The following is a 17,527-nucleotide window of genomic DNA, read 5'->3' on the forward strand; positions in this document are numbered from 1 at the left end:
TGACTAGGTCGAACGGTCACGAACTCCTGCAAGACCGTTTCAGGCTGGACATAAGGAAGAATTTCTTTACTGTCCAAGCCCCCAAGGTCTGGCTGCCCTTCTTCCATGATGTGGGAAGTCCTTTTGTACATCAAGTCAATGAAGGCCTTATGCTCACAGATGCTTCTAAGCCAATCCACCTTCTCTAGCTGCTCCCTTACCTGATTCTTGAGAGAATCCACCAGGAGGCCCCTTTCACACCCCGAGTACTCTTCCACCTGGCTGTCTTCGGCAGGGTCATGCAGGCCAAGGTCTCTGCAAAGCCAGAGCAGAACCTAGATGGAAGCCTTCATTGTCAGTGACTGTGTTTTGACAGAGCCCTCATAGAGCCCGCACAGGTACCGGCCGAGAACACCTGGAACTGGCTTTGGTACTGTGATATATTTCAACCATCCTGTTTATTCTCCCTCTGATTCCTTCTTCCTCTTCTGCTGCTATGCCCTAAAAAAGTACTATATTTACTCAAATCCAAGATGAGGTCCTCCCTCCTCATTTATCATGGAGAAAACAAAGCCTCATCTTAGAATCAAATATCACACCACAGTAGCTGGGAGCTAGGAGAAGCTGATATGCAGGACATCAAGCTGGAGCAGGGACAGCATCAGTGGCATGCAGATTTCTGCTGCCTGCCTAGACACAGGTATTCTAGAAGGGAGAAGCTGTCAGCTTGTCACCTCTGGCAATAGACAGCCCTTCTCTTCTAAACCTATGGCTGTCCAGCTAAAGCCTGATACCAAGAGGATGCCATGATCAAGACCACTGATGCCAAGAGGAAGTGATGATTTTGTGGTTAGCAACTTCCTCCTCTGGGGTATGGAGGCATCCATCTACTGTCCTGGCCTATTGGTTTGGGAGGTCTTCCACCTTCCAGGATCCCACGTTGGAAATGTCACAGAAAGGTTGTGGCAAGACTCAGTCAGCTCTCTGAATTCTATCCCATGCTGCTAATCCACATGGGCACTAATGATACTGCTGGGGTGATCTTGAGAAGATGAAAAGTGACTTCATGGCTCTAGGGACAAGGATAAAGGGGTGGAGGCCTAGGCAGTTCTCCCCTTTTGGCCTTCCTGGGAACTTGATTTCATAGATTTCATAGACAGTAGGGCTGGAAGGGACCTCGGAAGATCATTGAGTCCAGCCCCCAGCCCAAAGGGCAGGAAGTCAGCTGGGGTCATAGGATCCCTGTGCTCTTCACCATTCTGATCCAGACCCTGACCCGATGCTTAGGTATGCTCCCACTTTGCTGACCTCCAAGTTGCTCCTAATGGCCTACCAGTCAAACCCTCACAGCAGTGCCCATACAATGGCAGTGTTCAAGATCCTAAGGTGAGGCAGGAGAGAGAGCAGCAGAATAAAGACACTGGACTTCAAAAGCAGATTTTCATAAATTCAGGGAACTGGTGGGCAGGATCTGTTGGGAATCAATTTTGAGGGGAAAAGGAGACCAGGAGAGCAGGATGTACTTTAAGGAACCTTTTTAAGTACAGGAACAAGCTGTCCCAATGTGATGGAAGAATGGGAAGTGCAACAGGAGGGGTAGGATCCAGAATGACCTAGATAGACTAGATATATGGTTTGCAATCAGATGAGATTCAAGTAGGACAAATATGAAGTCCTGCACTGAGGACAGAATAACTGCATGTACAAATATAGATTGGGGAATGATTGGCTAGGCTGCAGTACTGTAGAGAAGGTCTTGGGGGTTAGTAGACCATAAGCTGGATGTGAGTCTACAGTGTGTTCTTGTTGCAAAAAAGCCAACAGCCTACTGGGTTGTTTTAACAGGAGTGTCTCTTGTAAATCAAGGGAAGTGATTCTTCTTCTCTAAGCAGTGCTAGTAAGGCCTCACCTGGAGTACTGTGTCCAGTTTTGGGCCCCATGCTTCAAGAAGGATGTGAATATTTTGGAAAGAGTACAGCACAAAGCAACAAAAATGATTAGGGGCCTGGGATTTTTGAAGAAAGGCTGAAAGAACTAGGGTAATTTAGTCTGGAGTAGAGAAAACCGAGGAGAAATTTGATAACAGTCTTCAAATACCTGAAAGGTGATTTTTATAGAGTGGATGGAGATTTTTTTTTCTCTGTGGCTGTAGGGGACAGGTCACAGAGCATATACTTCCAGACTTCTCAAATGGCCTTAAGTTACAGCAGAGGAAATCTAGGTTGGAGATTAAGAGGAACTTGCTGACTATGAGGGTGGGCAAACATTGGAATAGGCTACCTAGAGAAGCTGTTCTACCTCCATTCTTGCAAGTTTTCAAGAGCAGGTTGGGCAGACATTTGGCTCAGATGGTGTAGTCAGGAATGATCCTCCACTGAGCAAAGGACCAGTCTACATGATCTTGTGAGGTCCCTTCCAGCCCTACGATCCTATTGCAAAAGCTGGCAATACTCTATGAGCAATTTGCCACATAGGAAGTCTCTGCCAGCCCTGTAAATAGTTACCATCTCAGGATGTGCTTTAATCCCCAAACTGTCTTTCCTCTTGGAAACGTGTTTATTTTTTCTGTTCTTAATAGCCTTGCCCTCTGCTATACTTTTTCATATTTTCTTATCTCTATCTCTTAAGTAGCCCAAGTCTGTAAGGGAAAACAACTTTAGAATTCTAGGTGCTGGGAACTATGGAGCAGTTTTGTAAAATCCTAATCTACAAGTAGTAATTAAGGTCATGTTAAGGTTTCCTAAGCAAATTACTTTCTGCAGAAATATTTTGAATAGCTGGCTGTCTACAGCCTTTACCTCTCCTAAAATAATGGATATTTTATCATTTGTATGTCTGCTGCAGCAGCTACTGAATACATAAACCTCAGTCATCCTTTTCCATTGGTTGTGGATCAATAGGCAATAACTAATGTTAAAACAGGTCCTCAAATTTTGCCACAGGACAGTCAATGATAAAAGATTCACCCTTATCCATTTACATCTGAGTTTATGGCAGCGAGACAGTACTGAACATCCTCCTCTTCCCCTGCATTATTCCACACTCTGGGTAAGCACAGACAGTAAGAAACTCTGAGGTTGAATTGATTCAATCTTTGCAAGTTAGTTTAAGATGCATAGATTGAACTGCTGAGCAGGTGAACAGACATTCACCTGCAGAAACCAGGGGGGCACTCAAACACGTTTCCCTGCAGCAGACAGCTTGGGCCAAGGCTAGCCCATCCACCCTGTGAGTGGGGTTTGTTGGGGAGATGCAAAGCATCTTGGGAATACTGAGGGACTGAGTTAACTTGAATCTGGAGGGGATCTGGAACAGTAGTGCAATAAACCAATTTAACCTAAATATGTTAAGGCTGATACTACATCCATCCAGGTTTATCTTAAACTGGTTTTGGCTATTTTGTAAGTCGTTTATGTGCACTGAACTTCTAGGCAAGGGCAGAAATTACACATACACTGTTATAAGTGATTGGAAACGGGTTCAAATCTATAACCTAACAGAAGCAGTGAGCACCCAGCCATGGCTTCACATTACTTCTTTCCATTTGGCACTGCTAGCCAGGAGCATTCCTTGGGCTTAGAGGAATGCCAAAGCTCAGTTTTGGCTAGTCCTTTCATATAAAAAAAAGGAGGACAGCTTCAGGAGCTGTGTTCATTCTGTACAAAACTAGGGCCATCTGCAATTTAGCCTCCCAGAAGCAGAGATTCCATTTTCATTAAGTCATTGGTTGTAAATATTTACTGAGGCAAGCAGAATTACTTATCTTTTGTAGCAAATAGACCTTCAGGAATCAAACCATATTTAATTAGCACACAAGAACCATCTCATAGAGCTGTGGCTCTTGCATTTAACAACAGGTAGTGTATGAACTGCGTCATGCAGACGTTATATAATTTTTAGTAGCAACTGAGTTAGTTATTGTTTAGCTCATATAGTCTGGCCCAATCTTCACCTTGTTTGATTAATTCCAGTAAATTTAACTGGCCTATGCACTGAGGCAACAATTGGTTTCATTTTCTTGGGTTGCCAAATCAGGCTTTAAATGCAGGGCTAACTATCCTGTGATGTTTTAAGGGAAAGTGAAATTATGTTTTACTTTCAAATATCTATTAATATTTCATCAGTTATGTTTACAGTTTTCTACATTTTCAGCTGCTGAAGAATTTCATGTTTTTACCATTGGGAATCTTTTCAATCAAGCAGAAAAGGGATTCAAGCCCGCAGAGACTTCAATATGAGTAACTTGACTCAAAAAACCCCCAGTCCCACTGAAATCAATGAGATTACTCTGGTATGTCAAGTTACTCACATGCTTAAGTATTTGTAGGGTCTTGAATGGTAACAGTTTAATGACAGCCTTGACAATTACCCTATTATACTTGAGTAAACTGAGGGAAAATGAGTCTTCATGTCTGACTCATGTATTTAACTGCTGTTGTTACTGGAGAGGTCTGAAAGGGAGAGAGGTTATGTCAATTGTGTTTTAACAGAGTGACTAAGTTGTGAACATTTCAAAAAATATTTTTCTTCAGAAGGCCCTTGGCTTTATGGTGTTTGGAAGAAGTGACTCAGAGAGGCATTTGCTTCTCTCGACTCTCTAATTAGCTGATTTTAATGGCCTATCACAAAATATAAATCTCTGAAGGAGAGGAAAAATATTCTGGAATTCTTACAAATAACAGAGTGATTATTCCCTGCCCCACACATATCCTTTCAAAATGTAACTAAGTTCAAACCATACCTGATTAAATAATCCTTCTATAAACACTTTTATAGAAGAGCACAGCCTCTGCTTACCTATATTATGATCTAATTTACAATCCCAATTATTGTAGAAAAATACATTTTTCATAAATTACCAGCCTACTGTATAATATTTATGGGCTATTGGAGAGGAACAAATATGTTACTATGGGTACAGAAAAGGTGGGGATGTGATACAGAGGCAAATTGGGGCAAATTCAGTGTGGTTTAATTATGTTACATGTTGGGTATAAACTGGTCAAAACTCTAAGTGAGGGTATGTGATGGAGATTAATATGCAGTGATTTGTGTTTCATCTGGTCTTCAAAAGCAATATATGGCCGTGTCCACATGAGCGTGGATGTTTGGTACCCTGGGGACAACTACCAGCAGGACACCTTGTGCGACCTGTGCCATGTGCCTTCTGGCATGTAGCAAGTTACCCTGGGTGGGGTAGCCCCAGCACTGGGTTGGCCCCAGTAGCCTTACCTGGGGTCCTGGGGGGACATGTGGGGTTGCAGTGGCAGCAATCCTGCTGCTCAAAGCCTGACCGGCAGCTGGATTGTGGCTCTGGATGGCTAGGCTCCAGTTTTGAGTGGCACACGCTGCCCCTGCATGCACCTCTCCACCTTTTTTTTGAATGGGTTTCTTTTAATTCTGGATGTCCAGGGGTCAACCTCCCCCCTCCCGCCCTTGCTCTCTTGCAATGTGGAAAACAGCTGAATGTGCAGTATGTGGTGCCGCAGACATGTTTGTAGCACCACATACCGCACGTCCACAGTCCTCTGAATGTGGCCTATAAAGCTATTTTGTGATTGTTTGGCCCAGTTGGAATCTAATTTGTGCAAAAGCTCCAGGGTAAGTGCAGCTTTGACCTAGCTTTTTAGACATAAAATGACCTTGTTAAAGAAGCATCATGGCACTTCATTCTTTGAATGAATGATAATGTCACATTAGCTCTACTTACAGTTCATCTCTTCACTTACAGGTTTAAGTATTCCAATTTGCTTAGAGTGGGTATCAGGTATCAAGTTTTGAATGGGGACAGAATAATCTTTTACAGATTAGTCATCATATGTGTTATATTAAAGATATATTTCTGAGGAAGCAAAACTTTACTTTGGTCAATGTTCAAGCATGTACTATGTTCCAGTGAGATATGGAGATGAGGTTTTAATATTCCTGCTCAGTTGGTATTTTCTACAAAATATTCCTTTCCATACAGTCATCTTCTTGGATACTTAAGGTCAACATGGATTAGTAACTTTTTGTTTATTTGCGTTTCAGTTTTGTAGTTTAATAAAAATATGCAGTTTAAAAAAAGTATATATTTCTTTTTTATTTAAATACAGCTTGGTTCGCCTTGCATTTGATTTGCACATCACCCAAACAATAAATATAGTATAACCACTGGGCTTCCAAATATAAAAGGCTAAAATTGGTAGCTGCTGTTTACATCACTTGTACCAAAAATGACAGCTGTTACAAACTAATATTACCCTCACCTACATGTCAGCTGGAAGGTGACCAGGGGCATAGACAAGCACAGTAGAGGAATAAGTGCTTGGAAGTTATGCATTTTGTCAGAAAACACGATGGAATCTGACAGAGGATAAGCTTTAGTGTTACTCAGTAAGTGATAAATGCTTGCCAATGGATGGTGTAAATATTTTTGAAGCTGCTTTTCTGTCATTAAGATTTTTGTAAATTTGTTAAATTAATTTTGTTCAGACAGCTGGAACATTTTCACGTCAAGAGATTTTGCAGTTGATTGGTGGGAGTTCTGTTGGCCATATGTCTGTCTGGCTCTATGAAACTTTTAATTTGAAAGTGTAAAGTAAAAACTTATATATAAAAAAATATGATAGACTTAATCCTTCACTGTTACAACATTTTCAAATCACCATCAGCATGTCTACATGTGCACTTACTGTTCAGTAAGCCGTTTTTGGATTGGCATCTACATGTGTAGGCATTACAGTGCAGTAGTGCTGTGCGTGCTCTGACTTGGGAGTAAAATTACTCCCAAGTCTGAGTGCACACAGTGTTACCACGCAGTAAGGTGTCTACACGTGCCTTCCTGTGCAGTAACTAAGTGGGCATAAATTTGCTACCTGTATCATGCAGGTAGCAAATTTACACCCAACTTGGCATAAGTCACCATAATTATTGTGCAGTATGAGTGTGCAGATGTAGATATGCACCCATACTGCACAATAACTTTTGGCTACTGCACATCAACCTAAGTTACTGCGCAGTAACTGTGCACATGTAGGTGCGCCCAATGTAACTGAAATCAGTGAAATGCACTGGCATAAAATTACTGTAAAAGTGTAGAGAATCAGTGTATTTTATTATATTAAAAAGTTTGACTCCCCAGTCTAACATCAACCCCTACAACTAACTGCAGAGGAGATCAGACTAGGTTGCCTCTATTTTCAGCACTGTTGCAGGGCAATGTGGTGTAGTAGACTGGAATGCAGGAAACATGGGTACTATTCATGACTCTCTCAGTAGCCTCTTGGTGACTTTGGGCAAATCACTTCACCTTTTTATCCTCAATTACTCCATTTGTAAAATGGGAGATAAATGGTGTGTTTCTGTAAAATTCTTTGAGTTTCACTGATAAAACTGTTATTAAAGTATTATTAATTAGTTCTTCTATATTTTTATAGACCTGTAAATATCTTTAATAAAGGAAAAGAAGGACAGTGAAGGCATCAAGATTAATAAGATACTGCATTAGTCTGTTAGTGCTACAGGAAAATCAGGATTGTCTGATAAAAAAGTTATTCTATATTTGGGATTTGGAACATCTTTTACGCAAAAATTCTACTCCTATTGAAATTCACCTGTTGTGAAATTCATAAAACACTGATCAGCCTTAAGGTAGATGAGGTTCTTTGGGTAAATGTGGTATCTCTTATTAGGCCAGCTAAATAGTTGGAAAAATTGTTCCTTTCAAACTTTCAGGCAGAAACACCCCTCATCAGGCATAGGGAGAGTCTGGTGGTATTTTGCGTGTGCTTTTGGGTGGAATTTCCCTCTGCCTGAAAAAGGCCGTTTGTGCCCAAAAGCTTGCAGAGAACAATTTTTCCAACTATTTAGTTGGTCTAAAAAAAGATATCACATATGCCCAAAGAACTTTGCCTATGTCCTTAGGCCAACATGGCTACAACCAACAACCCTGATCAGCTTTAAAATGTTTCAGTTAAATAGCTACATCCCCCCAATACTAGCTCAATTAAATATCATTCTTCATTGAATAGACTAGTTCTATGTGGAAAGATGGAGAAATTTGCTAGTACCATTATAGGATAGCAATATAAATGACTATTTAACAGCATCGCACATCATTTTTTCAAGTACTTCTTTATGAGCTACTATCTGATTAGCGACTGGCTTGAGTAGCAGATTTGACAGGTCAACAAAGGAAAAGAAGCCAAGTTTCTTGTAGCTTTCTAATTAAGTAAAAACAGTGAAAAGAAGTGACTGTGTAACTGAATCTGAGATAAAATGGTTTTATGCTATAATGGAAGCATGTAAAGCAGTTCAGTGTAATAAACTAGATAAATAAAACATATTCCTGTACACTGACCCTGTATTCCCCACTTTTACCCTTCATATAACATAAAATCACATAGACACAGAACAGTTGGGTCAAATGTGAAATGCATCCACCTGTTCTAGCCAAGGTTTGTAATAAAAGAGAACTGGATAGAGATATGTACAGTGTTACATATCTCTGTATTACTTAATTGTTACGCTTGAAGTTAACTTACAAGCATTCTTTTTAGTAAGTTTTATAAGATAGTAGGTTAGTTTATGCAAAGAACAAAATAAATTAAGTGAACAAAGTATGATACATTGCTTCTACTGTACTGGAGTGGATAGAAGATTTAGAATCTCATTTACAGGTTAAACAATTTCATCTTATCTGAGAAATGCAATGAAAACAGTTGAAGAGAACTGGGCTCCAGCAGTGAACTATTTTGATCACTCTTCCACAAACCAAGAGTAAATTTTATAAAAAATGTAATAGGCAAGGAAAGATGTCTGTGTATCTTTTTAATGCATACATCTATCTGTATGTTGGTATTTATCACAATATTATAAAAAGAAAAAATAATTTCATGTACCTGTAAGAAATAATCACAACCTTCAGTTACCCATAAGGAACCTACCCCATACATTAAGGTGATGTGCATGAAAAGTCTAAAGCAAGCAGGCCAAATTGCATAAGGTATGTTAACTGAAGGTGCTGGAGAGTGTCTTTTGCACTGTCACTCAATGGATTTTTCCTTATAATTAGTGCATGTCAGATTTTATTTTCAGTGTTGTTTCCATGTTCTATGCATGACTATTTTAAACTGTACGTGTAGGAACTTGATCTTCAAACTGCAGTAATTTTACCAACTTTGAAGGCCAAGAGCAAGGCACATTTCCCTCATTCTTAACTATCCACGCCTCTCATTTCTAACAAATTAAGATAAACTAATCATTCTTTTTTCCTGAAAAAAGCTTTTAGCTAGCCATTGGATTCAGTCTCCTGCTGAATAAACTGGCATCTTGTTTGATTGCATACAGGTTGCTACTCACAAAAAATATATATATTTTTAGGCATTCTGCTGTTTACTTTTGTGGAATGTCTTTTCTAACTCAGCACCACCAGAAAGATCACTGTTATCAGCACTCAAATACCAGTCACTCCCTTATGAAGCAAGAAAAGATACACCGTGCAGTCCTGGGGACTAAGGAAACTTTGGCATTTCATCAGTTTCAGGGCTAGAATTTCACTGTCAAGCTCACTATCTGCTGAGCCCTCATAGATAAACAGTAGATAGGAGCTCACAACACATTCCTTTCATGTTCACTAATTTCAGAAAGAGGCTCTGCAGTTTAACACCAGCACATCCCTTGAAGTCCTATCTCTCGGCCTGTATCTTTGGCAGCCATGCAGTAATTAGTAAAACACAGCAAAGATATTTTACACCACTCTGTTCACTCAGTTGTGCTGTTAGGAACAAATGCCGCAGATTTTGGCTGGGGATGGCATCTCACACTCTGCTCTCGGATTGTAAATCCCTATTTACGTCTCAAATTCTTTAAAATTAGTTAAGATGTAAACTATAACTTCAAACGAGAAAGGCCTCTTGCTGTGGTAATTTATAGCTCTAGGAACAAAGGAAGTTTATCTCCTCTGAATTTAATGGAAGTTTAAAACAACATATTAAAATGAAATTAAGATAAATAGAATCATGTTATCATTGCCTCCTCTTTATGGCATTAAATAACACGCTGTGAGAGAAGCCAGTTCCTTTACATTAGGTGTAGGAATTTTATATTTTATTTACTCTTTTCTCTTGGTAGCCTTATGGTTAGTCTCTCTCTGGGCCAGATTCTGGCACTCCTTCTCATGCTCACAGACATCACAGCTGGCTCTACTGCCTTCAGCTGGCCAACCTATGGAATAGGGTACTATTCAGCAATTAGGCCCTCCACACCCCTTGGTGTTAAGGGAGTTATGTATGAATTATTGGCCCTAAGAAATTCTGAATAACAATGTGTATAACATACTCATCCTCACAAAATGGAATTAACTCTGCTTAATTAATTTCCCAGGCTAAATGCACAAGGGGTCAGCCGAGATCTGGTTCCGCCTCTTACATCTGCATGAAATTAAGCTGACACATACAGCTGTGCCTTTATATTTCATGTCTCTCCAAACTGGAAGGCACTCTGGACTAAATTCAGCCCTGTAGCTTATTTTGATGGCTCTAAGCTAAATTGTACCATGATAAAAGAGAAGTGCTAGCTGCACATTAGATGCATGTTGATCATATAATGATTATAGATGGGAGAGTGGTGTAACTTGTATCTATTGGGCATATTGTGAATGTGCTGAATATGGTAATCTGAAACACTCCTAGGTAGGTAATGCAAATAATCAATTGAACTATGGCTGGAAGGGTCCTCAAGGAGTCACTTAATTCAACTCCTATCCTAAAGGAGGATCAATTATACCTAAAACCCATGCTGCAGGGGTAAAAAAGAGGGTGTAGTAATGGGAACAAGAAACTATACATTAGTATAGGCTTTTCCCCTTTTAACTTATATCTGAAACACTTTGGAGACAAGATTCAGCCTACGTATAAACAGACACAATCTGCCATTTGCTTCCATCAAGATTTATTTTGGTCACTACCAAATTCTGAAAGGGGAATAAAGTTACATTTACTTTGTACTGACATGAAATGCCAAGTTAGCAGAGATCATACTACATTCTGATTTACATTTGTGTCACTCTCCAATTTGGCCCTTTATTTCAGATGTGACAAAGATAAAGGGGATCATGGAGCTGTCCCTTTTAGGTCATCTGAAAGAGCATTGTCCTGACAAGGCTCCAACATCAAATTCCAGTCACACCTTAGACTTCCCTGTATAAATAATTCAGGAATCTGTACACATCCTTTTTACTTAACAAGATGTGAAAATGATGATCTTTGCTGATGGAAATGAGGAGACAGATGAAGCACTGTGGTTCTTTGAGTTATTCAAATTCCATTGTCCAGTGTTCATCTGAAATCCCCTTAACAATCCCATGCAAAACACCCTCCATAAAAAATTAACAGATCACCTGAGGCCAACAAGGGGATAATTCTTTCAACTCCTTTTAATGACTTTAACATAAGATGGATTATTCTGTTTATGGTGTTTTTTATAAAGTCATAGCTTTGATTGCAACATTTTTTCCTCTTCTTAGATAAGATATATTTGAGTAGGTGATTATGTATTTAGAGTATCTATAGAAAAACTGATTAAACATTATTAAGTTAAAAATAAAGAGCAGTGATATGGCCCTTCAAGAAAATGTAGGGTAATGGACAGATGAACAAATTATACTGATCTAAGAGGGGATTTACTCTGTATCAGCTACTCCATATTAACAGTTTTATGTATTTATTTCTATCCTGTGTGAAGTAAAATTTAAACAGGGGGCAGCTTACTCCTGAATGCTCTGTCCATCCTTGAATACTACAGCCAGCTTCTTGCTCACCCTAGAGCTTCAATTAGTGCTCACTGCTTAGAGTCTTTATGGACTTTATGGACAGGCATTTTATAGACAGTTGGCAACCCTTGCAAGCAGTTGTGCTTTTCACCTTTATCTGAAGCAGGTGAAATCAAGAGGTACAAAGAAGCAAGTTTCCAAGATGAAACTTCCCCCTAAACCTTAGAAATGGGAAACCTTAGGACAGGAAACAGTTGGCAAAACACATGACTGTCTATAAAGTCTCCCACCTTGTTTCTGTGCTCCTTGTCAGAGGATGAAGGAGAAAAAATAAACTGCCTTCAGAAACAAAGCCTACATTTATCCTCGATATTGCCATCTCCTGTAATCACAAAAATCTCAGAGCAATCAGCCTTCAGGAAACGTTTGTAATCCTTTCAACTATACCATCTCAGTTGAAGGAGTTCCTACCCATGTAAAAAGTTTTGGGTTTCCAACTATAGGAGTTTGACATGCCTGACATTCCTTTAAAGTTATTTGTCCAATATGATCTGGAGAAAAAACAAATTATTGATGCAAATACCCAAGACAAATACAATAAAACTTCCACATGCTGCTCATACACTCACAAATGCCCAAACCTAGAAAACTGCTGATTTTAAAGTGTTATCTATTGTGCACAAAATATTTTAAGACATGTTATAATTACAGTAATGTAGCCATAAAGAAACTATTGACCAAAATACTAGTGGAAGCTGTCATTTTGGTATTCCTTAAAAGATTTCAATATAGTGTTAATGTGAGATCAGCAGCTAAATAAGTCAATATTCTAAATAAGTCAATTTTCTTATTTTTGGAAGGTAAGAGTTATTACAGCATTACAGATTCAGCACTGTAGATTCAAAGCAAATAAGGAGCCGATCCCCTAGTTTTACACTAAAAAAAAGAACACAACATGTCTGTTTTATATTTGAAGGATAAACATGCTACAAAATCCCATAGTAAGAGTTTTGCAATTAATAACAGTTTCATGAGATTTTTGGAGTTCTTTGGGTAGGTTTTTTCCAGGGTAAGGGAAATCAAAAGAAAACTGTCTCCTGTGCCGCAGTATGAGAATTAATATCTGGCATAGCTTTATGAAAGGGTGCAATTTAAATCATGGCCTGCAAGCAACCCTGGTCAAACGCATTCCAAATTCTCTAGATAGGAGAGCTCTTTGGTCACATTTTTCATGATGAAGTAGATGAATGATTTTCACTGTCACATTTACATGCTTTGGGGGTGACGGAAACATCTAAGGAGGGTAATAAAGACAAGAACCTAGAGTCGGCATTACCATTCCTCTTTAACACCATAAAACAGAAAGAGTAGGGACAAGGCATCGCCACGAAGTAGGTGGATGTCTCTGTTAAACTTGACGTAGCATTAATCAATCCTTTTAAAGCTAAGCCCCAACAGGCAAAAGGGGAAGCATTTAACTGCACTAGGCATGATATGTGAGGTGGCATGAGAAAAGGGGTCTACTCTTTCCTGTTCTCAAGGAGAAAAATAATTCAGCTGCAACTACTCTTATATATCTAGAAGAAGAGATGGAAAGCTTTACATTTGAAACTGAACTATTCAATTGAATAGAACTATTGAACTGAACTGAACCTTGTACTATGTCCCTTTATTTCTAGCTTGCAAATGAAAATCATTTCACTAAGGAAACTTTACCACTTCACATGCATTTCAACTATGCATGTGGACTGTGAATTTGCCGCTACCATTTTGCTCAAATAATTAGCGGACAACTGTTAAAAGCCTGAGGGTAAGTTCTGCAGTCTGTCAGTATCTGGCACTCGTCCCTTAATGAGAAGCCTCACAGGCTCTCTCTTATTATGCTATAAGGAAGGAAGTGCTAAAATTGCCAGCAGTAATAAGGCATCTTTAACTCTATTGCTTATGGAAGGGATTTGTGAAACTAAGATGACTAACATTAAAATAAATAAGGAAGATAAAAAGATAGGAGAAATGTTTATTAAGGCTCCCATGCAATCTCCAACTTGTTTCCATTTGGCTAACCAAGAGCTCCAAAATCTTGGAATACATAACTATGTATTTTGCACTCCTAGAAAAAGGTCAGTGGGGAGGAGGGGCGGAGGGGACAGCTCTAAAACAACTTTGAAATGTGATTCTACCTGCATAAAAATAGTACCTTCTTGTATTCAACAAATCTGCTCTGTGTGGTTTTCAGAGTTCTAGCTACTTATTTTTATGATAAAGGTAAGATTGTATTGCTTTTAATTCGGTACTGTGCATCCTGCACATCTATGAAGGCATTCTATTACTTCTTGTGCCTCCAACAATTTACTGGGTTCCATTTAGCGTCACTCATATCAAAACCTATGTTACAAAGGATAATGTGCAAAAAACAGGGGAGCAGTTCCAAGGCAGAATTTAGGAGGCAGCAGGGATGGAAATACCACTTTTTTCCATACTATGCATAACTTAGTAGTAGAAATCATAGCTACCGAGCTTCCATCATGCCGTGTTTACAGAGTATCTTTTCTAAACATTCCAACAATTTCAGGTTGAGAAATGAAGTTCTCAAAAGGCAAAGAAAACCAAATGTTAGGATTAATACTAAATCTAAAACTATACCTTTTTTGGACCTATTTCCAAAATAGAAGGCTACAAGTCTTCCTTGATTATTTAGTGGCTTTGATGCCAGAAGGTTGGTTTAACTGGCTATCTGAGGATGTCTCCTACCTAAGGAAAATCCCCAGATAAGAAGCATTCTTGGTGGTAAGGGGTGAGGACTAGAGCATCACTACATCTTGTTAAAACTCATCTAACAGAGCAGCTGCTGGCTCTTGTCGGTGCAATACAGAGCAGGACAAACCACAATATTGAGGTTTACATGAGCTATGATTCTTCTAAGAACCACAGCCTTGTATTTCCAGTGTCTACATTCAGCAATGTGATTAGGTAATGGTAGCGCTAACTTCTGAAGCACCTGTGGCTGTAAGAAGTAGGTGCTTATTTCCATTGTAACTTTTGTAAATCTAATAGATCTGGTTTGAAAAAGCTGTATGTTTCTAGGATGCAGGGCAGAGAAGCAGCGCTTTTTTTGCTGACTCACAATATCAGCTGGGCCCGGCAGGTTCTGTTAGCTTCAATCTATGATATAAAAGAGTGTGAGTCTCTTTCTGAAGTAGGGCTGTCCTTGGAATATCTGTGCTCGTGAGAAAGTTCATGTTTGTGGCCCTTAACTGAGAAAGCCCTTTCACAGGTTGTAGAGTGTTTAACCTCAGGAACTGACAGCAAGAGCTACATAATTGATCTTAACTAATGTGATGGACTAGAGGTTGAGAGGCTGCCTGTTAGATACCAGCTAGCTATCATTAGCACATTGAAAGAATACCAGGGAATCCCCCTCTAGAAATGCTTCTCCTGGTAAGTCACACATAAAAGCACAAGATAAAACATAGTGGGGGGGGTTTACCCCCTTACCACTTCTTAAAGAGAATTATACTAATTTCTTCTCTTAAAGTGATGTGGGAAGGACAGTTTCTTTGGCTAGAGATGGTTTTATAAGAGATACTACATAGATGCATGAACAAGAGATTGCCAGAAGATGAAGATTTTCCCTGCTTTGCACAGTCCCTCAGCTGCTTATCACACCTACCTAAACCTTAGAAATCTCAATTTTTTCTTCTTCTTGTATGTATGTATGTATATATGTATGTATTTATTTTGACCAATCTTTTTAATCAGAAGGGACTTGCACTGAAAGTGAGATTTTCCTATGAACAATGTTTCAACATCTCATCAAAATTTGAAATAAAAATAACCAAAAATTTTAACTGCCCTCAGTTTGCCTCCTTTCTAGTATGAAAAAAAAATGAAGTGAGAAACTACAACTGCTCTCACTTTATTCTTTGCTTTTAAAATAAAATTATCATCTCCCCACCCCTCCCCTGCACCAACTTCCAGTGGAAAATTAGTCTGTTTTCTCCATATTAAAAGAAAAAAGCTACCTCTGCCAATTAAAAACATAAAAAGTTACAGTGATAGGAAAACAAAGCATACAGTTTGAAAATCTTTTTTCTAACCGAAATAAAAACTTTAGCAAAACAAATGCCTTCAATTGTTTCCTTATTAAAAACAGACAAGGGGTAAGAATTGAATGAAGAAGATTGTTCTCTCTTAAAAGTATTCATGAACAAGTAAAAATTGTGCACGTAGCATAGTCCTGAATCTGAGGTCTACACTACCCCTTTAACTTTCTAATAACTTTATCTACATCCAGAGACAGATGTTTATTTGTTTTCAGAGTTACTGCAGCCTGTTTCAGAAATACGCATTTTGTTTTCCATAACTTTCAGTCTTCTCTTGCCCGGATGTGAGACTGCTACAAGATGTAGCTGTATAATATTGATGCCTCACTTCTTTTTGCCTTCTAGGCCACATCTATACAAGATGCTGACCGCGCAGTAGCTTGTTACTACTGCGCAGTATCATCGTGTGCACAAAGTATGACACAATGCTATTGCGCAGTAGGAATGAGCTACTGTGCAGTCAGTAGCACCAAAAAGCCATTTGGAGATGGTACTGTGCAGCAACACTGGTTACTGTGCAGTCGTTCACTACTTGTGTATGCAAGTAGTAAATGACTGCGCAGTAACTACTGTACAGTCAGCTTCTTGTGTAGACGTGGCCCTAGTTCACAGTCCTGCTCTGGCATAGGGTAAATTCATTTCCTCTGTTAGTAGGTTCCCCCTCTGGTAATTTTACTGCACTGGGCCATCCAATGAAAACAAAAGACTATTCCACCCTGTTTTCATCCCACTTGTTTGCACTGCTTCCACAGCACTCCCATACCTACCTCTGAGAGGCACAGCCTGCCCAGCCACTGGCTTTGCATGCACCAAACCCAGAAATGAGGCAGTGAAGCAGCTTAGGGTGCACTCTCCCACTGCCACTCTTACAATCTCTGTCTCTGGAGGGCTTGGCACAATATTGAGGGAGACCCCTCAAAGTGGCTTCACACCTCATTTCTGGTATAGCATGCAAAAGAAAGGTCTTTTGCTGCTCTATAGCATCAATTTTCTAGGCCATTTACAAAGAATTAACATATTTTACCTTCATCAAGCATGCCTCTCTTGATACAGAGTGAGTCAGTTTATTGGCCTTCTCTAGGATAAACAGGGCGTCCTTTGGTTCTCCTTGGCCACAGCTTTTATTCCCATCAAAGCAGGAGAGTGAATAGGAATGAGGACTGACCTGGCTAAAAATTTGTGCATAGCAAGTTTATTTAAAGACTTTTTAAAATTCAGGTATTGAACAATTCAAAATCAGTCATTTTCCCCAAAGAAAAATGGCAACGCCACTTCCCATCCCTTGCTTTTCTTTCGTTGAAAGATCAAATGCATCAAAAATTGTTAAATTGCTTTGTTTATTGAAAACTAAGTTTGCTACATTTTGGAGGATGGAAGATGGAGAAAATGAAAAAGTTGGGAGAGTACAAATATTTGAAACACATGAAAGCAAACAGAGTTCAAAATGTTTCACAAAACTGCTTATGGCCTTTTCTAAGCAGCTCTGTTCCCACTCCCTCTGAGTGTCTTGGTCTATGACTACAAGCCTTGAGCTCACGCTGCTGTTATACTTTATACTTTTCCTTCCCATAATTTTATTCTCCCTAGAGGATACAATATCCTTTTAACAGACCCTTTTACATAACCAATCCTTAGCAAATTCCCCAGCTCTCTTTTTGGAGAACCATCATTCATATCTCACCATTTATTCATT

The sequence above is a fragment of the Crocodylus porosus genome, unplaced genomic scaffold (assembly GCF_001723895.1).
Source record: "Crocodylus porosus isolate Cpor-Errol unplaced genomic scaffold, CroPor_comp1, whole genome shotgun sequence".
Taxonomy (NCBI): Eukaryota; Metazoa; Chordata; order Crocodylia; family Crocodylidae; genus Crocodylus; species Crocodylus porosus.